The following is a 27157-nucleotide window of genomic DNA, read 5'->3' on the forward strand; positions in this document are numbered from 1 at the left end:
ACCAGATAGCCATCGTGTAGTTTTGCGCAAAATTCAAACCAAACCAGATCACTGCACCTGACTTTCCCGTCCCTAAAGTTTCACGACAGAACACCGATAAAGCTCTTTCTTCCTACTGCGCAGGACCACAATTTTCTAGGAAGACCCTCAAGAGGAGTAATTCCCAGAATTCTGCCAATGATGTGAGCGGAGCAGTGCGTGTATCGAAACATATAATGTGTTGTCAGGAATTTGGATTAATATCAGAGTGTTCCTTGGTTGAAACGGAACCGGACACTTCGTGGTTAAGCCTAAATACATCTACTGGTAATAAGGAAAATGTTCTTACATCTAGCTCTATGCAACGTTTCTTAACCTTTCTTCAAATCTCATTATTTTTATACTAAATGGCTAAAATATGAAAACGAGTTCGTTATTCTTACAGTTCACTGATTTGTAGAGAAAAAGGATATGTCGCATGAGATAATAACGTATAGAACATCCAGTAACTTAGTCATCTTATCGACACACGTTCCCACTTAACAGAAGTCGCTTGCAGACAGAACGTCGGCTGGAATCCCTGTTATAAAATACATTAAACTAAAGCACCAAATTATCGGACTTTATATGAATATTACGGTTTGGTTTTGATGTATAGTTCTCATCGCATATACGGTCTGTTTTTTTCTGTTGTTTTTTTTTACTCTTTCAAACACCACTGTTGAGCTGCGAATTTTGCGAAACTATTCTGTAGTAGGGGAGGTAGTGAATCTAAGAATAGGTTAGGTCTATAAAGTCGTCCTTCCTTCACTGAAGTTCAAATTTTGGTGAGGAAAAAACATTCGCCAATACTGGACTTTGTTGTATATAAAAAAGACATTTCAAAATTTGAAAAAAGCTCGTATATATAAACATATTCCTTCCTTAAATAAAAAGCATGAGTTACTTGTATCTTCTGCCAGTGAAATATTACATTACAGACGTGAACTGTGTAACAGCCAACTATAATTTTGTAGTAACATCTAGAACTGGGCAAACAACACAATTTCTCATTTTAACAAAGTTTGTCAATTTCATACAGTTGAATGTTATGACGAATAAACAATGCAAGACAGGGTCAGATTTAAAGCAACTGATTTTTATTTGTATTAAAATTAAAACAAAAACTGAGTTTAGAAGGAACGATCCACTGGGTGGGTTTATTATTGTAACAGATTTCAGTAGAATTGAAGGCCAGGTGTAGTCTAGTGGTGATGGTCATAGATTGTGAATCAGAGAGTTCATAGATTGTGAGTCAGAGAGTTCATAGTTTGTTCTCCATCGCCACAAACACGCGCTCTACACTTTGAGGTTGTGGGTGTGATAACAGAGTGACGACCTAATCACTGTTTTGTCAGACAAGAGTAACCCAAGAGTTAGCGGTGGGTACTGTTGACTAGCTTACTTCTGTAGTTTGTCATTTTAAAATTAGAGACGGCTATGCGCTGACAGCCCCTATATAGCATTCCGTGAAACTTCTAAACAGAAAAACTGTACAGCTGGAAACGCCACTACGTTAAATCCTAATGTGACTTCAGTACAACAAACATATATTTAGTGATGTCGAGAAACCCACTTGTAGAGAAATATATAAGCAAAAACGGCTCGTTTGGGTTGAGAAAATATTTTACATAGAAGAGCGAACAACGTTTCGACCTTCTATGTAAAATATTTTCTCAACCCAAACGAGCCGTTTTTGCATATATAAACATATATTTATATACACATTCACATATAGTTAACAAAAACGAAAGTTAGGCATGCAAAAATCAAGGAACCCTTTATCATTAAGCCTTTCGTCGAACTACTTTATTTCGTCGTACATTTATTGTTTTCAACAGAAAATCCTATCTCAGTGGCTATCATAAACAACAACAGTAGATTCAAGTGCATTAATGGGGAAACCTGTATCTCAAATACTTGATTTGTTTTACGTTTTGTTGAATTTCTCACAAATATACTCGAGAGTTATCTACATTGGATATGTCCAATGTAGAAACGATATATGAGAGAGAAGGCGGCTAGTTAACACCACCCACCGCCACTTCTTGGGCTATTATTTGCAAATGAAATGTTGGAATGGCTGTCACACTTATAACTCTTCACACACGGTGACGAGATTCGAATCCACGTCTTACACACCTGGCAATGCCTGCTTTAAATACACGACCGGTTTAATTTCAAATATTTATGTTTATAATAACATAGTTAAAAAATATCGATTTCGTGGAATTGATAAACGGTGAAGCATGGTAAAGGTTGCGTATACAATTTAATAATTACATAAAAGCATGTGCTTATACAAGAGTATACAATGAGCTTTCTTTCACTTCTCTTCTTAACCATTATACACCCCTCAGTGGCTTAGCTATAAGTCTGAAGGCTTATGACGCTAAAAACATGGTTTCGAAACTTATGGTGAGCACAGCACAAATAGTTCATTATTTAGCTTTGAGTTTAACAACAAACAAAAAATATGTGCTATTTCAGTATTTATTTATAATAATTCTTTGCATCACAATATTAAATGGTTGCCAGTTATCTCTCAAATGGCCCGGCATGGCCAGGTGGGTTAAGGCGTTTGACGCGTAATCTGAGGTTCGCGGGTTCGAATCCCCGTTGTACCAAACATGCTCGCCCTTTCAGCCGCAGAGACATTATAATGTGACGGTTAATCCCACTATTCATTGGTAAAAGAGTAGCCCAATAATTAGCGGTGTATGGTGATCACTAGCTGCCTTCCCTCTCGTCATACATTGCTAAATTAGGAACGGCTAGCGCAGATAGTCCTTGAGTAGCTTTACGCTAAATTCCAAACAAACAAACAAAATCTCTCAATTAGTCTATGAACCAAACATTTAAATTATTTGCAAGTAAAATATACACGTTCACATACTTTGTATTTATAGTACCCGAAGAGCACTTGAATTTGCACGCCTACGCCTACCATGTATCATTGATAATTCATATATTTATGTAAGTTGCGCGTTTTCTACTTTCCGTCAGTTGCTGTATTTCCAGGATCAGCATTGGGCACATGTCAGCCATACATCAGTACTCGTGCATCACAGAAGCAGAAACATTGGGTGCTGTTGTAATAATCATAATATGAATCATACAACAGAAATATTTTAAACTCCACTTTACAAAGTTTGCAATACTAAACTCTGTAGTAAATAATTCATAATTTTTGCTCAGCTACTTGTAAGGTCTGGCAAACAAAACACTATGATGCAACCTCCACTTTGACTGCTTGCTGATCTGTTGGCTACAACTACAGATCCAAATCTCTAACATTCTAGAACAGCATAGTGCAGATATTTCTAAAACCATGTTTAAGTTTTACGATTACAGACACTTCTGGGGCTATGTAACAGAAGTACAGACAGTTGAAATGACTCCAAGCGATAATGGATTGCCAATCTATTTGCGTTTTGAGTTAATTCTAGTCATTCTGTGTTGTAGTTATTTACTTATCATTAGTGGAATGTCCAGGCATGGCCTAGCAGTTAGCATACTCGTACTGTGAGTTCAAGATTCATGATTCTTTACCCTTTCCTTCAAAAACGCGATCCGCAGTATTTTGATGTCGAGAGTGCTTTGTAATAGCAATGGTTGAATCCAACTATTCGGGCAGATAAGAGTAATTCAAGATCTAATGGATGGCACTGTGTGTGTGTGTTTTCATATAGCAAAACCATATCGGGCTATCTGCTGAGTCCACTGAGGGGAATCGAACCCCTAATTTTAAGGATGGCAGTTGATCAGCTTTTTTCTGTCAGTTCAAAATTAGAGAGAGTGTGTTTCTTTGTTTTTGGAAACGAGCACAAAGCTACACAATGGGATATCTGCGCTCTGTTCACCACGCAGACACACCAATGTGCCACTGGAGGACATTAGAAGCAGAAGATATAGCTTTTTATAACTTTGCATGAACATTCTGAAACAAACAGAAATGGAATTATTTGAAGTAAAGTCCTTATCTTTGTAAAACATCTCCTCGGATTTTACTTTCTAAGTTACTACAGGTGTATAAGGACATAACATATACATAGTTTTATTGAAAACAATGTAATAAAATACTGCAATTAAATAAAATGACAAGCATTGCTGTCAAAGAGATCACTGCTCATTATTTAATACCATGGATGTAGGATGACGTAATACTAAGTTTAAAACTGTAAAAGAAAAATTAACTCACCATTACCTAGTAATGAAATACTATTATTTGGTTTAGAATGCACGCCTGCTATTAGCCCTAAGAAGAAATTATCTCGCATTCACCAGGTTTACCACATTAAAGGTATGGATATTTAGTCCGCTGAGCATTTTATAAATGTTCTTGTCATAGCTGAAATAAGAAGACATGAACTGGCAAGAGCTCTATAAACTGAAGCAGATTCTCTTGGATTAAAACCTCAAGAAATGTTAAGGTCCATGTTGCAATTACGACTTGAATTTAACCCTTAGAGATATTATTATTAATATATTACATTATATATTATTATTAACTTAAGAAGAAGAAAATTAGTCACGCTGGGTTTTTGTTGGTTTTTTCTTAGTTTTACAAAAACTATATACGCCAAAATGAAAAGTATATAAATAATTCGTTTTTCGGTCACAAAAACTACATTTAGATACAATATGGTAGTGTCAGATCGGAATAAGAGTATAAGAACAGCAACGATCTGGTAAAATGTTCCCTAGTTCTTCGAAGTGTTTCAGATTTGACATTCGTTTGTGGTCAAGCACAAAACTACACCAGACTTTTATCGTTATACGGCCGCAGACTTACCACCAAGATTCAGATGTGGTTTTCAAAAATTATTTCGAAATAATGAAGTACTTGAATTTAGGTGAAAAAAAAATGTAATCGCTGTATCCAAACGCATATATGTCTTTAATGATATACCTTGACTGTCGTACCTTTTGTATGTATCTTTTAAAAACGAAAATTAACCAAGCTACGTTACAGGGTGTCCAAAGAGTCTGAAAACAAAATCACTTCAACGAATTTCGTGCAATGTATTCTACGTGCTGTCCTCGAGATTCGAAACAAGTTTGGATTAACAGCAGAATTAACTGGACCTCATACTTTGACAGCACCGTAATCAGTCACGTATCTGACATTAAGAAGAGCTGCAAATCACCTATGTTTCCAGACTGTTCAGAACACCCTATACAAGTCAAGAAAGTTTTCTGGATTTCTAATTATTTCTACTAAATATCAAAAACTTTAGATTGTTCTGAAGTTACTGAGAACTTCGCATCTAAAATAAAGACTGAAAAATAGCATTTTCATACCTTGATTTAGTTTTTATTTGTAAATTATTTTCACTTACTATATATTTTATTTTAAATACATAGAGCAGAAAGAGAAATTTTGTTTATCATTTCATAATTGCAATTACATTTTTTTACCCAATCTTGTACAAAAACGTGATATAGTTGATTTTATTATTCGAATTATAAATAAATAATCACAACCACTTCACTTCAACTGCCATATGGGAGTGTCTTCTGCTAGGACAGCGGTGAAGTCTTCGGATTTACAACTCTAAAATCAGGAGTTCGATTTCCCTCGATGGACACAGCGAATAGCCCGATGTGGCTTTGCTATAAGAAAACACACAACATACCCTTGTGTAATTTTATAACTTACGTTCCAAACAGATTTCCTCGCCTAAAGATAGTACACTGTACTATGTAATATTTGCAGTTATTATCATTGGAAGTTTGCTGGTAGCTGATATAACCGGAAATTGCACTTTTTCATAGACCATTTCATGACCTGGGTCAACCAATATCAGTGAACATAGGAGAGTTATTCAGTAGTTTCATTTATGAATTCAGACGAACATGATAACAGAGCAGATGTATGAAAAATTTGGCACGTGTTCACATCTGGAAGAAGTTATAAAATTTGGTATCTACGAGTTATAAAATATGTTAATTTGATAGCTACAGGTTATGAAGTATGTTGATTAGGTATCTATGAGTTATGAAATATGTTGGTTTCAAGTGATTCAGAGGATCCTTCTTGCTTAAAACCTGAAAAAAAGAAATAGTGAAAATTAGGTATTGTATGTGTTTTTATAGCACAGCCACATCGTGTGTACACAGAGAGGAATCGAGTCCCTGATTTTAGAGTTGTAAATCAGTAGACTTACCACTGTCCCCAGGGAGACTGGATATTGTAAATAATTGGCTGTGTTGAGGAGCAGAACTTTCTCAGTTTGTGTATGATATACCTATCGAGTGCTGTGAGGCGTTATGATATACCTATCGAGTGCTGTGAGGCGTTATGATATACCTATCGAGTGTCGTTCAATACTGGAAAATAACTTTTTTATTAGAAATCTCTACAAACTAACACATTGTTCTGCATCCTTTCCTGTACACTTGTATAGACAGTGCTTTACATCACGTAAGAACGTTTCTTATCCAGGTGATGTCCTTTCATTTTACAACCCCGCGCTGTTTCAGTCGTCAGTGCGCAGATGCTGGTAGGCGAGCTATTCTAAGCCTTAATTTTGAATACATCATACACCTTAAATGAGTCTTTGGATCTAATTTCACACAACTATGTGTTAAACACACATGAAATCCACCCATTAATATGTCTAATCTTATTTCTGAGGTGTGTGAAAGGTAGTTTTTTTTTGCATTTGTTGTCTGTATTCTTCACTTACATATGGTATACGTGTTGAAATGCTGGCGTACAACTACTAAATAGTGGTATATTAGTACTTCAGATGATATTATAGTGAATGCTACGGCAACCACAGGTCCTATGAAATAGTAACGTTTCATAACGTATAATTAGCATTAACTGTCTAACACTGAGACTTTACCATCATTCTTTCAGACACACACACGTCTTTCAGACTCTAACTATGACCAGCGGCTGGTAAGGTATAATTTTAGTCGTAACTTGTTACATAACGGAAATATGTCTAAGAAGTTAGCATTTCCGTCATTTCCATCTGCTCAAATGTCTTAACATTATTTTATTACTGTAAGATAACTGCCATTGGTGGTAAATCGATAATTAAAAAATTGAAAATCGTATCAGGTTATATCTCGTTTCATAGTTTAAAGATAAATTCGACGAATCGTTTGCCTCCTTTAAAATTTGAAATCGAAAGTTTCTAAATTCTAATGTATAAAAGTTAATGCTTTCTTCCGGAAGTAGACATTCCCGCTATAAGTCAAGTATCCTCTTGAGTAGACAACGTGTTCGTACCAGACGGAAGGACAACAAGCACTTACCAAATGAAATGGAAAACGTTACACTTCACGTTGCATTTCGTAATATCGTCTGTAAACATTAAATGTTTTAAGCGTTTTATCTAGGTCACGAAAAACACAAAGAGTTCCAAAAACCCAAAAATTTATAATAGTTAGTCTATTTGAACAGGGAACTTTCACAATTCTTAGCACAAAACATTACGTAACGCGTGCATGCGTGTTCTAATTCAAACGGAATTATTGGAATTCAGTTCAAACACTTTCATACACTAGTCTGTTGCAACAAAGAAATAATTTAAACCCTCTTGATGGTGTAATCACGAAATACGTGTACTTAACACACACATATAAAACATTAAAAACATAAATAAAACATTTTGAAAGAGAGAGAGCTGTTTTAGGGCTAAGCTACACACTAAGTTACCTCCGCTCTAAGCTACACACTAAGTTACCTCCGCTCTAAGCTACACACTAAGTTACCTCCGCTCTAAGCTACACACTAAGTTATCTACGCTCTGTTTACTACAAACAATCGAAACAAAATATTTTAGAAGAGTGTGTGTGTTTTCTTATAGCAAAGCCACATTAGGCTATCTGCTGAGTACACCAAGGGGAATCGAACCCCTGATTTTACTGTTGTAAATCGGAGGACTTACCGTTGTCACGCTAGGAGGTCTCATTTTAGAAGAAAGATAACTGTTTCCATTTTAGAGCAAAGATACACATAGACTACTTGCGCTCTATTCACACGAGGAATCGCATCCTGACTTTTAGCGCTGTAAGCCCGTAAACCTACTATTGGGGGACAAAAGACAGCAGACAATTTTATCTGTCTTAAAATAACCACCTTCTGTTCATTAGCAAAATGTTTGCCACAATAGCCATGATACAGAGCACCAGATTGTTAAATTACTACTCCGATATACATTATAAGTAACCACACTGATAGATAGTATTTGAATTAATGACTGGTTTATTTCTTCCTTACAATTATTCCAAGGAATAATCACCTTAATTAACAATTAAATAACAAGTTTTTGAAAATCCTCGAGCAACGTTTTTATCGATGCCTGTTTGAAAATTTTTGAAATATCTGTTGATATTATTACATATATTATACTTGTAATTATTTCAACTACAGTTTACATACAAAGTCTGAAAAGATCTCTAACATACAGTGAAAAGATGCTAAGTATCACAAAGCAGGAAGATAATGCCCAATCTATAATAATTAGCTTTCAAATATCACAGAACAAGGAGCTAAAGTTTAACATATCATAATTAGTTTCTAAACATCACAGAACAAACAGTTAGTGACCAAACCATTATAAGTTACTCATAATATCACAATAAATGCATATGGTACCAAATCCCTTAAGAAGCTGTTGATTTGCATATTCAAGAATGCACTCAGTGCCTTCTATAAGTTCTTTGTATGTCGAAATTACTACATATATCTTCGACCATGTAACCACACTGAGTAGCTGTTATTAACGTATAATACATTGTATAACAAACAGTAAATAATCAAGTGCAGAGATAATATCTAGCATACTGTGTATGTCAGATTACCAATACAAGCAGATTTTAACATATGTATTTAAGAATGTTGAAAATAAACAGTTCATGGGAAAAGTTTGCAGTATCCAACATATTATGGATTGTTTCTATAGCTTTAATCCATTTCATGTGATCGGAACAAGTTAATACGATCAGCTTGTCTAACTGTAGACAAGAATAATAATAAAATGATGAGATGTCAACGTTCTTGTTCGTTGGTCTCTCTCCTAGTCTCCAAAAACGTTTACTTACTTTACACATAAACTATTGTGTTCCTCAAAGCATGATGACAGAAAGAATCATAACGTGTTTCAGAGTTTAAGAATATGTCTTTAAAAGCAATTAGATATCCCAAGATAAAAAGTATCACATTTCACACAGATTAAGTGTGACACTGTGGACTTATAAAGAGATCGGCTCTTCTATATGTATGTGTAAATGTCCAACAATTTGTTGAATAATTAATGTGTCTCACTTGTCTGCAACTAATGATCGGTAACCAAGTGTTAAAACCTAACACTGATACTCAAATATTCTGACAAACGAACTGTAGGTCGGTATTAAAAAATATATTAAGGAAACAGCTCATAAAGTATCGAGATAAAATGAATACAGAGAACTTATGCAACTACCGATATGTTTGCATTCTTATGTATTACAAAATGTAATATGGTAGAGAAGAAAAGAAATTTAAAGTTAGCATTAGACCTGCAAGTAATTCAATACTTCAGACTGGATATTCGCACAAACAAATGTACACTAATGGAAGAGAAAACATTTAATATATCCAGTTTTTTTTTTTTTTTTTTACGTAGTATTCTTCTCTACGATGTAAATATGCAATACTTCCCCGGAATCAATAATGAGTAGGCGGAGCCCAAGCATTTTAGCGAACTGTGCACCAATAACAGTAAAGTAGTTCACGATTTAATACGACCGATTCAAACCACGGAATAGACGCCTGTATCAAACGACTTTTATATATATATAGTGGGCTAAGAGTTTAAAGCGCGTATAATAGAACAACATTACATATAAAATCAGTGAGATGTAACACGAACGTACCACAGAAGTAATATATATAATCTACATAAAAGCCGGTGTGTTTGTGTGTGCGCGCGTCATGTCACAATTGATTTCTCTAAATAGGAGGAGTCATAAAAGCGAAAATGCAATTACCCGGATAGAATAGTTCGATTACTGTCTGACCAATGCAAGGGGCCCATGAAACCTTATAAGTGTAGTGAGTGTTGATATAATAAGTCTAACGCTGTAGTGTGGGATCACTTAGCCTAGATGAAATTTATCATGGAAGTTAAAATATCGATTCAATTTTAAATATAAATCGTTTCTGAACTGAGCTATCTTCTGTAACATTAGCAACGTTAACAAAAAACAAACCTATTTAATCAACAGAGACTAAATTCATTGTCTATACATTTCGTTTTATACTTTCAATACATAAACTAACAACGATTTTCGGTTATATTTTTGTTGCTAATTAACATGACACAGAAACCATTGTTTAAACATAGTGTTGCACTCATTTAACTGATTTTTACCAATAATTATTATATGAATACGCCACAAATTCATTTCATGGACGATCGTAATTTTGATTGGCTCACAAAGGAATTTACTGACGTTTGACTATTTCGACTGCACATTTCTTCCTCTTTGTTGGTCACGCATGACTTCGCAAAATTTATTTATTCAGCCAGCTATGAAATGCAGGGTTAGGATATACTGTGGGGATATATATAAAACTTACAATATGCCATTCCCCCGCTGGTACAGCGGTATGTCTACGGATTTACAATGACAAAATCAGGGGTTCGATTCTCATCGGTGGACTGAGCAGATAGCCTGCTGTGGTTTTGCTACAAGAAACACACATCTTACTTTCCCGAAGAAAAAATAATACTCGTCATTCATGTGTTGTTAACTCAACCAGAAGTGGGTTTTGAATGAACAAACAAAAAAACTTTCTCGTTATTGTAAATACAGTTATTTATCATTACCACAGTAAACAATTAACGTTTATTAGTTCTTAGAAAACTATAGATTATTTTAACGTCTCACCATCAACTAATGGAGTAACTTCTCATAACTACTTCCATTCTGACCAGAGTCAATATTTCTATACTCATTAAAATTCAACACGTCGTATAGTCATGCATGCTTTCATTTGAACTGAAGATTCTTCGTGAAAAACGACCGAATTGAATATCACGATATTGTTACTGCTGTAACACAAATAGATATAAGGCAATAAAGAAAATCCGTTATTTGGTATCGTCAACACTGCTAAAAAAAAAAAATCACTGATGAGACTTCCGATAATGACAGTACTGCTGAAGTGGTTTAACTTCTGACAGTTTTTCAACAGTATGCACTTATTTCATTAGTGTTCAATTTCATGTATCGACATACTACCATCACTTTTATTATTTTTTTTGTTTGCAGTTAAGCGCAAAGCTACACAAAAGGTTATCCTCGGCTCACCGCCGATATCGAAACCAGTTTCTAGCGTTGTAAGTCCGCAGACATACCGCTGTGCCACTGTTTAATTTTATAATATTCAACCGTTAACCATACATCTTTTCCCTTACATCTTTTTTTCTTACACGTGTTATAATTTTTAGTTTTGCATATTATCATGTAGGTCTAAGTTTACAAATCGAAATAGTTTAAACCACAATTTTTATGGAGTGGATATCTTTTCTACGCGAGTGAAGCATGACCATAATTAATTATACTAGTTATAACACATTAGTTTTAGCCTAATTAAAATGTTAATTCAGCATTATTTATTTCATTATTATTCCGACCAATATAAGTATGTCCCTGGTGGCTCGGGCACTCGAATCGCAATAAGCGGGTCGCAGGTTGCAGGATCGAATCTTCTCGCTGAATATGACCACCCTTTAAGCCGTGTCGCTGATAGAATGATACAGTCTATTCAATTATTCGTTGGTAAATGGTTATCACTTCACGGCCTGACATGACCAGGTGGTTAAGGCACTCGACTCGTAACGCAAGGATCGCGGGTTTGAATTCCCGTCACATCAAACAGGTTCGTTCTTTCAGCCATGGGAGCATTATATTGTGACGGCCAATCCCACTATTCGTTGGTAAAAGAGTAGCCCAAAAGTTGGCGGTAGGTGGTGATGACTAGCTGCCTTCCCTCTAGCCTTACACTGCTAAATTATGGACAGCTAGCGCAGATAGCCTCATGTAGCTTTGCGCGAAATTCAAAAACAAATAAAAATAAATAAATAATCACTTCAAAATTAGGGACGGCTAAAGATAATCCTCGAATGAGTTAGCGTGAAATTAAAAAGAACTATATTACAATGTTTGTTGTACCATATCCTGCCTGAAGGACTCTGTACTAAACAAAACACATCGTTGACAATGGACGTGGCGAGCACAGTGAGGTTGAAATACTATTAAACACTCCTTTTGTCGAAAAAATAAAGGAATGAACAAAGAACGTTATTTCCAAAAAAAAAGAAATAGGCTTAACATTAATATATTATTACAAGTACGATTAATTAGTCTCGAAAACAATATTTTTACTGTATAATATGGTCGGATACAGAGTTCGAATGATAACGTTTTGCCACATACCTGGATATAAAACACTTCGTTAAACTACATTTATAGCGTACATCTAGTTATTAACAGTTGTTAGAGTAAAAATATGCTTTTTTGTATTAATTTTGAAGTTGCTGTACAAGTTCAGTATAAATGAACAAACGTCGACTCGTACAAATTTATGCTTTTTAAATACAAATAAAATACCCGAATCATAAAGCTTCCACATAAGATCAATGTGTAGACAAAGATGTTATTTTCTCACTAATAATGAGTAATAACTCTTGCTTTTGTTAGTTGTGGTGATACCTGACCAATTAGTCTAAAATCTAATAAGGTATCTTACATTGACGTGTTTCCCGGTAAAAAACAAACAAATTATACTTTCAAATTTGGAGATAACATTTTCAACGGTTATAAATCATAAATAACACAGCTTCCTAAAGAGATGTTAGTGTAGCAATATTACAGGCATGTCTGTAAGAAAACACTCAACTTTACGTACTTAAATAAGAATAAAATGTCATGCTTTATAAGGTACTACATTTACTTTAATATGTCTATTGCTGCTTATATAATTACAATTGCTCATACAAATAATATGCAAAACTATATCTTACTATTAGTTTTCAGGGTTGCTACTGTTACATCCTTCAATGAGTATTTTAGTTAGAGAGGTTAGAAACATTATAGGCCTCACGATTGTTATTACACCTGCTGAATCTCGGCTATGCGATTTAGGTATCGCTCAGTTTACAGTTTCTGTGGAACACACTATATGTTACAGCATATTATACAGGTGCTAACGTCTGTATTCCAGTTCCATTCGCCCACTTAAAACAACTACGTAATATAGATCGCTAAATACGAACATTTCAGCACTAAATACAACGATCATGTGGCTTAGTATTCACTATATTATAATTTCAGTAATCTCAGGAAACGAAAGCTGTAATTATTATACACATGTGCATGTAACACATACGAAGAAAAAAAAGTTTTCATATCAATACAGCTCTAATTGGTGTTCCTTCAATTTTTTATTCAAACGCTCGACCCACTTACGTGAAATTAAAAGAGCCAAAATTTAAATAAAAGTAAGAAACTAGGTGTCACGATTTTAATAGGTGCATACATCTCAAGTAAATTAACGATTCATTTTTCGTACACGTTTAACGAAAGCATATATTTAACTTCATATAAATGGAAGCGAAAAGTTTAAATCAGTGGAAGTTGTATTAACAAATTATATATTCATCAAACAGGGTATCAAGTTGTCTTAGAAATTACTCACTTTAATCGATTCAAGGATCCAAGCCCATAAACAAATGACGTCCTTGATTCCATATGTTTATAGCGCCCTCTATAGCACGGAAAAGTATTTCATCATTCAATAAAATAATAAATACATAAAATAAATTTCGATCTCAAAACATTTATTTATTTAAAGACAAAATACGTGGTCATATATTATCTCCATAATTTTAATTTTAATATCATATTTCTATGTTATGTATACATAGGTTAAAAAGGCTACATTTCACTTTTATAAACTAAAAAATGTGTTTGTTAATTTCATTATTATTTGTTCAAAATGTTTAGAATGTAAAAACATATATATGCAGTTTCTACTCCACATAAATGTTACCTGATGAAACAAAACAATTTAAGGAGCAGATATATAATATATTAAAAATATGCAATGAAATTTACAATCATAAAGTTGCCTAATGTTTTCATTTTCTATAAGCTGTCTAGGGCATAATGTTTTGCTTTTTGACTGTTAACATTTTATCAGGGCAGAGAACAAGAAAAATTTGTGACACTAAATTTGTTCGGTTTTTAATGTTTTCTAGATATTCAAGTAAATCGTTCAAGACCAAACATTGCGTCTATTTCACGCATCTTGATGTTCACATTTATAGCAGCCTATAATCTCTATTTTCTCAAATTCACGTACTTAAAGTAGTCAAAGCACTTGACCACAGTTAATACACGAATCCACCTATCTGTCGTGCCTCTGTATTTATACTCGTAATTTTCAAGGTCGGGTATGATGGAGGGTCATTCCTGTCTTTGAATCTGAGGGTTCGTGGTTCGTTATCGGTTGCCGTAAAAACGTGTCCCACACTTTGGGACCGTCGGTGAAATTAAACAGACGGTACGTAGGTCTTTTGTTCTATTACTTTTAGGCCTCGCATGGCCAGGTGGTTAAGGCACTCGACTCGTAATCGAAGGGTCGTGGGTTCAAGTCCCCATCACAACAAACATGCTCGCCCTTTCAGTCGTTAGGGCGTTATAAAGTTACGGTCAATCCTACTATTCGTTGGTAAAAGAGTAGCCCAACAGTTGGCGGTGGATGGTGATGACTAGCTGCCTTCTCTCTAGTCTTACACTGCTAAATTAGGGACGGCTAGCGCAGATAGTTGTCGTGTAGCTTTGCGCGAATTTAAAAAACAAGCAAACAATCTATTACTTTTAGGTGGTTGCACAATTTAGAAGAATCAATTCACGCATGCACCCTATCTCCGTCTCTCTCTCCCCACATATACTGTATAACATTGTTGAGTTGATCAAAATGAAGCCTTGTGAAGGGCAGTTCATAATGGGAGGCTAAACATTCTCAACTCTTTTATATACGCCACTACTATACGATGAGACAAATGTGGCCCACGAGTTGAAAATAGGAGCTGTTTACTAGCTTCCTTCCCTCAAATCTATCAATTCAAATTTAGGAGCAGCCACACTCACAAAGCCTGTATGTAGTTTTGTGGAATAATCTGAAACAAACAAATACGGAGTTTTCTTGGAGATAATGTTTGATGAGCCATATCGCATGTTTAAGAACTGACAAACGTTATTTCACGAGATGCGCGTATTAAGAATGGAAACCATACCTTAAATGCACACTTTTATCACTAAGCAAACAGTGACAGACCCACTAAACTTTAAACATATTTCCTTGGTAACATAAACAAGAAATAGTAGTTCATCAGTTGTGATGTTTTTATTACCCTTACTCGCACATTGTTCCATCTTTCGACTTTCCACTTCCCTACTAGAACAGATATGTATGTCTGTTATTCCTATCCCTATTTAATCTTCCTATCTGTAAACAGAACTATTTCTGCAGCCACTTCCCTACTAGAACAGATATATATGTCTGTTATTCCTATCCCTATTTAATCTTCCTATCTGTAAACAGAGAGAGAATAGTAGTTAACACATTCTACTTGAACGGCACGTGGTGTAAACTATCAGGTCATAAAAGTTCAGGAATAGGTTATAGTCATTCCAATGTTGAAATGGTTGCCAGCAGAAGGAAAAACGTCAGCAGCAGCCACCACCTACAAAGATACTCTTAACAGAATAATGGGTTTGACTGTCAGTTTTATAAAACACTCACAGCTAAAAGCAAAGCGTGTATTCAGCGCTATATTATGGACTCGAACTGTCACTCTTACAATACACACACACACACACACACAAACGGGTTCAACGTGTGAAGAGAGCTTTGATTTTGCTAGTGATAGAGCAAAAACCTCAGATCAGTGGTTTGGCAATTGGGTTGCACTTTGACATTTAAATATATATATAAGGGATTCTGGCTGAAAACAAAGAAGAACATATAAACATATTCCAACCGCCTGCTATATTCAGTGCCGACGAGGCCTTTCGCCCAGTATCAGGACTTTTCAAGCCAACTGGGATAATTTCACTTACTGCTCAACAATTTCTCAGATATTGACAGTAAACTTTCAACAGGATTTCCTGTGGTTCAATAGTATGGTCAGTAACGATAGCTATTTTTCAACCAAAATGTGTTTACATTCATCAGGAGAAAACAAAACTTTTTTCCTTACAAAATTCTACCATGATAGGCTTAAAATTCAACAATCAACTGTTACCAAATAAAGCCATAAGTTACGACTTCAATATCTGTGGTTAGAAATATCACGATTGTCTTTATATTAGTTTACTTTCTGAGAATTCTATACAATATCTCCGATACTGTTTGCATGTCTCAATCTAAACAAGCTACAAGGCATAAAGAGTGGAAATGTAAGCTTACTAAGTAATGTACATACAGATACTGATAATGAATACACACGGGTTATTTAATACCTATAGACTGTAAACAATGCTATGTATTAATTTAAAAATATAGCTTACATGGATAAGTTTTCAAGAGAGGGTACTTTAAGTACATTCTTTCAGGCGTATCCAATTGTACGAAAACCTTATATGCCTTCAGTTTTTTAATATTTCACTGCTATTTAACGTATATGTATATATATATGTGTGTGTGTGTGTGTGTGTATATATATATATACATATAATGAGAATAAAAACGAGGTTTTGGTGAAATCAACTGTTACCAATCAACTGTGCAAACAATACGCATGTGCTGACTTTCGTCTTCAAATACAATCTTCATAAATCTACAAAAATAATTATTTAAGCCTTCATTTCTTAAATGCATAGCTTATATTTAATTGTCTAAATAATTTGTTTGTTTGATTGAAGTTAAGCACAAAGGTGCACAACGGGTTATTTGTGCTCTGTCCAACACGGATATCAAAACCCAGTTTATAGTCTTGTAAGCCCACAGACCACAGGAGAGCGGTTTAAAGAAAAAACTGCACAATGATATATATATATATGCACTATCCTCGTCGCAGGGATACATTTATTCTTAAATCATTAAAATTACAAGGCAAGGGGCTTTTTTTTGCTGTTTTTCTTCAATCTTACACTAAAGAACAACTTTTCTGCGAGGTATCTTGCGTAAAAAATAATCAAACTAACAACTTATTCCCTCACCATGTTACAATGTAATTTACCTGCCTTTGGCCTATAGAGTCTCGTATTCTAACATTTTAACGTAAGCAATGAATGCATTTCATATTTTATTTTACATAAATCTTTATTAACACACCTAACCCTTATTAGTTACAACTTAATATAAAACATATCTAATACACAAGAAATCAAATTGTTTCTAATTATTCTTGTTCAGTACAACAACAACGGTTTCACTCTGATAATTTCAACAAACCGTGTGACGTTTCTTAACGATTTAATAAAATGACGCGTTTAGAGAAGGTTCAATAAAGCAGAATTCATGCCTCAGTAGTAACAGATTACAAATGGTTGCAACGTAACTGATAAACAGTTGCTGTATCAAATGAAAGTATTTCTTACCAATGGCAACATATAGATTGAAGAATGGTTGTATGAGAGCGAAATCATTTCCAGCTGCAAGGGATGGAAAATCAAAAATGTAAACTGGGAAGAGAATTACATAACTTGGGCAATTTCTCATAAAACTACGTTAGGACTACTAATGAGGTTCCAAGGACCGTTTATGTACACCGAATTATTCTGATTATAATTAAATAGATGACTGACTGCCTTCCAACATCGTAACATATATGTAATGTTAAGCTAGTGGTGCCATCTCTTGAGCATGGGACTTTTAAACAATTTCAAACGCAATTATGGCTCGTCAGCATGCTATTTCTTTTTTAACATTTTTTCTACCATTCTCTTTGAACATGCTAGTTTTAATTTAATTCAAGTAGTCCCAAGTGTCATGAAACGATAAAATGTCAAAATATAATTTAAATAATGTAAAATTACAAGCATTATGTATGGTTCCATGAAAAACCTTGCAGGAAATATAAGAACAAGGGTATATCATTTACAAGTTTTTTTTTTCTACCCGTGTTGATAATTCTGCTTTTTATATTTAATGTTAAAACAAGATAATCAATTAAATTGTGAATATTCTAGTCTGCTGAATTATTAATAGTTAAATGAAAGACATTTCGATTTCTGGGTGTCAAACTTGTCTTTTAACATGGTGTATTCTCAGTACTGTTTTCACACATAATGTGTACAACAAGGCTGCTTTGAACTAGGTATAAAACAATAAAAAATTGGTACAATTTTTTTATAAAAATAATCCTAAGAAGAATGTTTAAGATATTTTCAGCTAGTTAATGAACGCAATATTTCCATATTTTCATTAGCCTAATGAACGTAATGTTTCCGTATTTTCAGTGAACTGACGAACGTGACAATTCCGTTTGCTATCCATTCAGAAATATTCTTAGGTGCAGCAGCGTGGATTTAGTTACTGACATTTATAAATATCTTCTTGAACACGTATACAACAGAACCAAGTTACTTCCAACTTTGTATGTTGTATAATAAGGCCTACTTCACTAAGCATTAAAACTGTTTAGTTAGATACTGATCATGGTGTAATCAGAGTTACTTTTATCGTTGCATGTTGTACAATAAAACCTACTTCACCAAGCAGTAAAACTGTTGAGTTTTAGCTCATAGGATCGAGTCGCGAATTTTAACTTATACACATGTTTTTGCTGCAACTGAATTATGTGTTATAGAAATAATATTGTATGACGTATCAGTGTTTAATATTTAATACATCATTGCTTTGTGTTCTCCTCAGTGAGTCAGAAATCTGTAGGCTCTAAACACTAAAAATAGGCTTTTATACCTGCCATGGGCAGAACCCCGATGAACCAATTTGTGTAGCTTTGTGCTAAAGAACAAATAACCACATAGTCGTTGCTTAGCATGCATTGTTCTCTACAAATAAAAGTCTCTGATAGGTAGGCGTCATCAATATTTTGACTGGATAGTAGATTTCATTTATTCAGAACTTTTATCATTTTTATACCTCTAATATGTTTTATATGTACTCTAGAGTTAAATAATGAACTAAAGAATATATCACTGTAAATGCTGAAATATAAACAGTTTTGAGTACTTCGTATGAAATTTACTAATCTTTAATAATGCTTACGTATTAGTTTAAAAATAAACCGAAGATCTGTGTTTCTCTGATAGATCGCCTTTAAGAAAACGATATAAACTTCCTCTGTATATATATGTAATTTCAAGAAACATCATATAATGATATCCAATTTAGATACTTTTAGGTCCAATTTGTTCCATAATCTTTTGACGTTTAGATTTCCATTAATCATTAATCACATTCTTTGCAATTCTTTGTAAGAGAATTTTCGATTAATCATATAACATCGATACATATATTTCAGGATAGTTTGATAATCCTTGTAGCTAATCTGTATTCAATAACAAGGCTTCAATGCAAATCCCACAATATTTTAATAATGCATGTTTGTTTGTTGTATTTTCGCGCAAAGCTACTCAAAGGTTAGCTGCGCTAGCTGTTTTTAACTTTGAAGTGATAGACTAAAGGAGAAGCACCCAGTCAACAGCAACCTCCGCCAGCTCTCGAGCTAACATAATCAAATAGTTGAATTAACCCCCACGGTTGAAAGGGTAAGGAGGTTACGAAACAAGACCATGGTAGGCCCTGATTGATATGTACAAACTAGATCTGCTTTGTATAGTTTATAATTGCTCACAAAAATTATATTTGATATCTACGTACTTCGCAGCTAGATGTTCAGCCATTAATTTCTAAAGTAAAATATACGATCAACTGATACTATATTTGGAATTTGAAACCTGAAAATAATTTTATGTACACGTGGGCTAAACAGCCAGGTCAGGAAGGTTAAGGTTTAGCTATTCCTTATTTTTAACTACTGATTGTTACGAGGGTTTCACTCATTTTTTTACCAAAATAACGAGACTGACTGACCTTTGTAACACCCCAGCAGCAGCAAGTCACCCGAACCCTCGACTTAACCACAACCAAAATCAAATGATTGTGGATGATCTTAGGTATCTTAAAATAAGCCCACGAATTATTTTAGTGTTTTATACCATTAACTACCGGTGAGGTTCACACATTACACAGTATAAGTGTTTAACCTGTTTGAGAAAACTGGGTGAAATCTGATTTTCTGTACAAAATACATACGAAACTTCAGCAAATTTATGTACACACACACAGTGTTTTTGGCCGTTAAATTTCGCGCAAAGCTACAAGGCTAATTTCGCTAGATACCTAATTTAGAAGTTAACCTCGCATGGCCTGGTGGTTAAGACGCTCGACTCACAACCTGAGGGTCGAGATTTCGATTTGCATATGCATGCGCTGTCAGCTATTGAAGTGTTATCATGTGATGGTCAATTCTACTTTTCGTTAGTGAAGAGTTGGGTGATGTTGACTAATTGCCTTCCTTTCAGTCTTTAACAACAGCTAGTAATACCACCCATGGACAACTCTTAGGCTACCCTTTACTAGCGATATAAATAAGTTGACCATCACATTATAACACTCACGAGGATGAAATAACGAACAAGTTCGGTGATGTGATTTGAACCTGCGACCCGCAGATTGTGAGTCAAGCACCTTAATTACCAGGCCTATACACACAATAAATTAATTAGTAGACTAATATAGAATCGATCAAATCATCTACAATCAATACTTGAACCAGCTTACAATTAACAAAGAGATTTATAAACAATTTCTCGAGTATAATTGCGAGCTACAATATAATACATACCATTCATAGATACGCTAATAAAACATAATGCTTAACTTTATCATTCTGATTCATATTTATTTTCGTCATTCAAGCAAGTCAGTACGATAATTATTTTACATTCACTAAAAGTTACATGTTATTAATTCCTGATTTTGTCTTGTTTTAAAGTCCGTAACCTAGATAGTTTTCTTAAATATCAAACTACATAAGAGACCACTAGGTGAAATGGATCAGGTTCATTCACTTTTAACGATACCATTTTTTGCACTAAGCCAAAAAAATCTTCAGACTCTCGGCTACGAGCGACATTACCATTAAAAAAATGATCTATTGAAAACAAACTTGAAACGTAGGTGATAATAACAATTCAGTTTTTATTACTGTAAAAAGTAATCTGGGGATTTATTATTGCTTTACATTTGGTCTGGATAAACTGAGATTGTTTCATGTCATTTTTAATAAATTCAACAGGCTATTTACTGTTATATTCTGTGAAAGAATATATATTAATTTTACTACATTCGCTGTTACATTGTTTATATTATAAATAGTATAACTAGTTTTTGTCAAGTTAATAGCTCAAACACGGAATTACAAATTATAAAGATATGAAAATATAAAGGTGTATGTAATATTTAATTACTTGTTAGTTTACCAATACATCGAACACGTAACATACACAGAGCTAAAACCGAGCTTCTACAGGTTAGATTTTGTTTTAAAATGTGTTATATGTTCGAAACTTCTCACCTATGATGTTATATAAAGATGGACAGTTAACGTGTCCAGACTGTCAATCTGAGGGTTCACGATTCGAGTTCCGTTTCCACAAATAAATTCCGCACCCATGAGGCCGTGAATATGCTATAAATATGACTGTCAAGAGAAGGCGATAGGTGCTGTTGTCTATCAGTTCAATATTACGCAAACAGTTGTGTAGCTTTGCGTGAAAAGTCTAAAACCTAACAAAAACAACTATATACAGGCTTCAATTAACCCGTATGTACTTCACTATATAATCTATTATTTAACAACAGTTTTAGAATATTTTTATCCGTCTACCTCTATACGAATCCTTGATTGTTATTACACGGTTTTGTCGTTTATTTGTGCGCTTCCTTCTTTTTGTTTAAAGCTCCAATTTGGAATAGGATATTTCTATACAATACTGTAATTTCAGTTTTCTCAAATGATTAAATTACGATTTGAACACTACCGGTACAGACAAAAAAACCTTTTTAATCAACGGAGGCTCTAAATAAAAAAAAATCAAATATTTTTCCAGTTTTGTTGTCTATATATTTCACTTTACAGTTTTGTTTTGAGTTTAGTTACAGATAAGATACATTTTGTTACAATTTACAGCTTTTACAGTAAAAACAAGTACAGCGTTTCGATCGTTTTAAAGTAGGCAAGTTTCTACAGTAAAGAACGTTTTAGTATTTAAATTAACATTCAAAATACAACAATGTATTTAAATCCTTGAATTGATTGGAATTACTTATTTATATAAATATTAATCCGCCTGACTTTTACAGGTTATTTATGCATGGCTAAACAAAAAACAACACAAAGATGAATAAATATGAAGGAACTATGGGTTATATCGTGCAAAATATTTACATAAGCCTAAGAATGTGTGGGGAAATAACGGTCAAAAATATATATATACAGATGTGCCTGAATGTTTGTTGATTGTGGATTGTTTGATGTTATCAGTAAAGCTTCTCTGATTTTTCTCATGTTAGTGTGAGGCTCACGGTTCAGTTCTGTGACGTTTTGTTCAAATAAACTGTTTTGTTTTGTTTGTTTGTTTGTTTTGAATTTCGCGCAAAGCTACTTGAGGGCTATCTGCGCTAGCCGTCCCTAATTTAGCAGTGTGAAACTAGAGGGAAGGTAGCTAGTCATCACCGCCCACCGCCAACTCTTGGGCTACTCTTTTACCAACTAGTGGGACAGACCGTCACATTATAACGCCCCCACGGCTGAAAGGGCGAGCATGTTTGGTGCGACCGGGATTCGAACCCGCGACCATCGGATTACTACGAGTCGAACGCCTTAACACACTTGGCCATGTCGGGCCCTGTGTGTTTTCACTTGTAAGTTCATGGACTTGAGAAGGAACTTTTCGGTTTTCTTTTACCCTGATCTTCAAGTTACACCCGTTTTTACTTATATAAAAGGCTTGACAAACGTTACACTGTATTTTGTAAATTGTTTCCTGTTGAGATTGGTTCGTCATACAATTTTCTTAATATATATTTGATTTTCATTTCAGGGGTGAAAATAAATCTAAATGTTATGTAAAGGTCAGATTTGTGTTCTAATCTTTTCGAAATTTCTGACAAACGTACGCTAATGTTTTCTATATATGGGATGGCGCAAGTGATTAAGTTGTTGTTGTTTTTTTGTAGTGTTTGAATTTGTTGTTTGTTGAAGATCACTTGTTTATGTTAAATTTAAAATCATTAACAGTTAGTACATGTATAACCATTATAGTAGATAACTGATTAATGTCAATCAAACATTCAGTTAAGTGTGTAACTTTACTCTCCTTATCGATGTTTTCTGTGGTGCATATAGTGTTTGCTAAATTTAGGAAGCTTTTTTAGAGTGCCTATCTTCTAGTGGACTACATGATAAGAAAGCCACTTTAAGTAATTTCCGCTGTATATGTTTTTTCTATGAATTTCAGTGGTGAAACTTTGTGATGTTAACATTTTAAAAATTTATTGTATAGTTGTTTTCATTTTTCCATTGTGAGATATATGTGCTGGAGAAATTTCGTTTGTTCAAGTTACAAGTAAAGCCGTAAAAATGTCATCTACATATCTAAGCCAAAATGCAGGCTTGTATCTAAGACAGGCTGTTCTTTGTGATGTAAGAAATGGGGTGGCCAAAGTAACTGACAAGAATTTCCCATTGCAAGTACGTGTAACTGAAGGAATAATAAATATTCGTACTGAAATCATATAAATGTGGCTAGTTGTAACACTTCACTTAGGTGTTAAATTTTACTTTTTTGGGGAGGAAGGGATCCTGTGAAATAATTTCTGCAGTAAGTTGTACTGCTTCATGAAAAGGGATTTGAGGGAGTAGGTTTATGACATCAAAGCTAGACATAATGGCGTAATGCCTAAACAATGTAATTGTTGTAGAAGGTGTGGAATGCTTTTTAATTGGATGCTTATTTCGGAAACACAAGATACTAAAATCCAGTTAAATATTTACTAATATTGTGATTTAGAGAGCTATAAGACATAATTAGGCGTAAGGTTACTGAAATTTTATGTTTTATGGATTTTTTGTAAACCGTGGATTTTTAGTGTTCCAGGTTAGTTTGCAAGCAAAACTTTTAACTATAAAGATATTTAAAGTTTTTTATAATAGTATTTTGATTAAATTTGTCAATTATTTGTTGAATATTGAGTTACGGTCAGTATTTCACTAAAAAAGCTCAAATGTTTGGTTGTTAAAATAATGATAGAGTTTCCTTTATCGGCTCTTTCAATGACAATGTATTTGTTGTTCCTAAAACATTTAGGCCTTTTTCTTTCTGCTGATGTCAAAAATAACATAAAATAGTGGTTCCTTTTATAACAACTTTTGATACATAGAAAAGCGCCAGTGCGTTTTGGTAACAATGCGTTCCAAAAATGGCTTTTATATCATGTTGCTTAACAATGAAAGAATAATTAATATTGTTGTTAAAAGGCTTTGTGCTGAAAGTGAATTGTATGGGCTACAAAATTAATATGTATATATATATTTGTTCTCTAATCTAAAGCTCCGCTAATTAAAGAAGTTTTTGTTATTTAAATTTAAAATCAGAGAACAAGTCAGAAGCAAGGTTACCTTTATAAACAGGAACCACTTCTTTCCTAATAGTTTTTCGCTAGTATGCCTCATTGAAAACATGTAGACGTGCATATGAGCGCGCACGTGAATAAGAAAAGTAATGATATCCAGATCAAAGCCCTCAAGGGCCACTTTGTATGTGTGTAAAATTTCAGGTTTCTAAAATGTTTCCTCTTTGAGCTATGGTGGTCACATGTCTTTTCTACGTGTTTTTTTTTTATATAAAAAGATATGCATGCGCTTGCGCATGTAGATAAGCAGTAATATTCAGGTGTAAACTTTCTGAGTCCACTTAGTATGGGTGCAAAAGTTCAGGTTTCTAGATTCTTTCCTCTTGGAGCTATGGCGGTCATACATACACGTACTTGTCTGTCTTTGATTTCTTTTTGTAATATAAATAACCATTTCTTTTCTATACGGTTTTTCGCCAGCTTGCCTCATAAAAAAATGTACATTCTCACACGCACGTAAATAAATAACAATACCCAGCTGCACACCCTCAGGGTTCACTCAGTATGGGTGACAAATTTTGGGTTTCTAGGTTATTTACCTTTTGTAGTACAACGTTCACATATTCTTTCCTTTGTGGTTTTCACTAGCTTGCCTAACAAACTGATGCGCTTGCGTAGCCACGTGGATAAGTAATAATACCCAGGTGTACACTCTTATGTTTGTTTGTTTGTTTGTTTTGGAATTTCGCACAAAGCTACTCAAGGGCTATCTGTGCTAGCTGTCCCTAATTTAGCAGTGTAAGACTAGAGGGAAGGCAGCTAGTCATCACCACCCACTGCCAACTCTTGGGCTACTCTTTTACCGACGAATAGTGGGATTGACCGCAACATTATAACGCCCCCACGGCTGAAAGGGCGAGCATGTTTGGCGCGTCTGGGATGCGAACCCGCGACCCTCGGATTACGAGTCGCACGCCTTAACACGCTTGGCCATGCCGGGCCACACTCTTATGATCCATTTAGTAAGTGTGTAAAATTTTGAGCTTCCAGGTTTTTAGCTCGTGCAGTTATGGCGGTCATACTCAGGCACGTATTTTCATTATTATAGACATAACTAGAGGAGCACTCAGTAGGACGCAAACCTCCACCACACAGTGTTAATCAAATTCGGCTCTCGAAGAATACGTGTGTCCATATGACCGTCGTCATCAACGGACATCGACCATTTTTGGCAAAACAATGAAGAATAGTATTCTACATATGTCACCAAGTTTCACCAAAATTCCATTATCTTTGATTGAGTTATAGAGAAAGAATAGTGTGAACAATCAGTCCCCATTTTGACAGATAAAGATTTTTTTGGATTATCGTGACCTTACTGTGACATTCATTCTCCAAAAACTATCCATTTCTATGTTTTGTTATAATCAAATGTATATCAAGTTTCGTCTAAAATCATTCAGCCACATCCGAGAAATCTTGCTGACAAACAAACACACAGAGATAAAAATATTACCCCAATCCATCTTCGGTGGCGGAGGTAATTAAATGTAATTTTATTGAGAGAAAAACCGCAGCTACAAAAGAAACTTCCAACACAAGGGCTCAAATCATAAAGTGGGTCATTATATTGAGGTTAAACTGGATATACTGTGTACACCGAACCCAATTTATATCTTACTTTCGCCTATACTTCAAAAAATGAGGACACACCACATAATGACCACCTTATCGTTCGAACACACCAGTGTTGGATGTTTGTTTTGCGAATGCGTTTTCTTTTGTTTGTGTGTATGGTTCGGAGGCAACTGGGCGATAGAATACTCGACGACAGGATAATTCGGCGATGGTAAATTATGGAAAAGGGTAGTCGTTGACTGGACAAGTTGTTGAAACATCAACTTGTCAACTTTTGTGTTAAGATAGATTTTTTATTATATTAACATATACTTAGGGGAATGAATGCATGTTTACATGAATCAGACTAATAACATATATGAGTAATTTGTTGCATTTTGAATAGATAAATACAAAATACAATGAGTTGATACAGACGAAACACTTCACTAAGCCAAACGAACAAAATTATACTCCACGCTCCTGATAAATAAATGTTTACTGAGTTAAATTTTGTGAAATGAGATAAAATAATGGAGAACGAAAATAAGTCATGTTTGTAAAGTATTGAATTTATACTCCGAAAATGAACCAAATAAGAAAAGAATATAAAAATATTAAAATTCATTGTATTACAAATACCTTATACTAAAAACTAAAACTGATACAATAGTGATTTATACAGTGAAAAAAACTAGTCTTGCCAAAAAATTGATCTAATTATTTTAGTTCGATACCTGCCCCTCGCTAGTGCAGCGGTAAGTCTATGGATTTACAACGCTAAAATCAGGGGTTCGACTACCCTCAGAAGGCTCAGCAGATCGCCTAATGTAGCTTTGT

At 34.4% G+C, this 27157-nt stretch overlaps 2 long non-coding RNA genes across 20 annotated transcripts in view; one reads left to right on the top strand and one right to left on the bottom strand.

Annotated features, from left to right (window-relative positions):
- LOC143225230 (uncharacterized) overlaps nucleotides 1-27157 on the bottom strand; it is a 147046-nt gene that overhangs the window by 83873 nt on the left and 36016 nt on the right. For 5 of the 16 annotated variants that reach the window (XR_013013701.1, XR_013013703.1, XR_013013732.1 and 2 more), the window contains exons 1-2: nucleotides 17635-17846; nucleotides 13724-13792 (exon numbers count right to left, since the gene is read on the bottom strand). This is a non-coding gene — a long non-coding RNA (uncharacterized LOC143225230). The other 11 variants (XR_013013738.1, XR_013013721.1, XR_013013740.1 and 8 more) reach the window with 11 other exon arrangements.
- The window catches only part of LOC143225232 (uncharacterized), a 58451-nt gene that overhangs the window by 3227 nt on the left and 28067 nt on the right, over nucleotides 1-27157 (top strand). The gene's annotated exons all lie outside the window — the stretch shown is intronic.

This window comes from Tachypleus tridentatus, chromosome 9, assembly GCF_004210375.1.
Source record: "Tachypleus tridentatus isolate NWPU-2018 chromosome 9, ASM421037v1, whole genome shotgun sequence".
Classification (NCBI taxonomy): Eukaryota; Metazoa; Arthropoda; class Merostomata; order Xiphosura; family Limulidae; genus Tachypleus; species Tachypleus tridentatus.